This window comes from Echinops telfairi, unplaced genomic scaffold (genome assembly GCF_000313985.2).
Source record: "Echinops telfairi isolate 266 unplaced genomic scaffold, ASM31398v2 ScPeMD7_6;HRSCAF=24_0, whole genome shotgun sequence".
Classification (NCBI taxonomy): domain Eukaryota; kingdom Metazoa; phylum Chordata; class Mammalia; order Afrosoricida; family Tenrecidae; genus Echinops; species Echinops telfairi.
In genome coordinates, this window is record NW_022103902.1 from 243593 (window position 1) to 244809 (window position 1217).

Consider the following 1217-nt stretch of genomic DNA (forward strand, 5'->3'; position numbering starts at 1 on the left):
TTTACACAATTGATGTGTGTATGGATTGTGAAAAGAGTTGTATGAGCCCCTAATAAAATGATTTTTTTAAAAAATATCGCAAAAAAATTTTTTGATTGGTTTACACTGAGTTGCAATCCATACTAAAGGCTGTACGTAGTCTCTGATTTTCATCAATAAGTGCTTCAAGTACTGTTGGCTTCCAACCAGCAAGGTTGTGTCACCTGCATTTTACAGGTTGTTAAGAATTCTTCCTCCAAGCCTGATGCTGCATTCTTTTAGACTGGCACAAAACTCCAGATATATCACCTATCACTGGCTATGTGACTGACATTAAGTGTCTGATTTTCAGACACAAAAAAATAAAGTGTTCTATTTTTTGTTGTTGAAAAGATACAGAATAGCACATACACTATTCAGTAATTTCTACACGTGCACTTCAGTGAGATTTGTTACATTCTTTGAGCTGTGCAACCATTCTCACACCCCTTCTCTGGATTGTTCTTTTCAGTTCACACAAATTCTCTGCCCTGATGGACATTGGGCCTCCACTCAAGTACTCCCTCAATGCAAGAATATTTTGTTCGATTAAACTGGCATTCCATGATGCTCACCTTCCCGACACAATTGCTGAAGACAAAGCAGGTACATAAGAAATGTGAAGAAAGCTGATGGTGCCCAGCTATCAAAAGATATAGCTAGCATCTGGGGTCTTAAAGGCTTGAAGGTAAACAAGAGGCCATCTAGTTCAGAAGCAACAAAGCCCACATGGAAGAAGCACATCAGCCTGCATGATCATGAGGTGTCAAAGGGATCAGGTATCAGGCATCAAAGAACAAAAAATCATATCATTGTCAATGAGGGGGAGTGGGGAGTGGACACCCAAATCCCATCTGTAGGCAATAGGACATCCCATTATGGAAGGGTGTCAGGGAGAAGACAAGCCAGTCAGGATGCAGTGTAGCAACGATGAAACATACAACTTTCCTCTACATACATCTAGTTCCTAAATGCTCCCCCCCTCCACCCCACCTCTATCATGATCGTGGTGAGACTGGCAATACAGGGGATGGAGGGATGGGGTGGAAAGGGGGAACCGATTACAAGGGTCTGCATATAACCTCCTCCTTGGGGGACAGACAACAGAAAATTGGGTGAAGGGAGACATCGGAGAGTGCAAGATATGACAAAGTAATAATTTATAAATTATCAAGGGCTCATGAGGGAGGGGGGAGCAG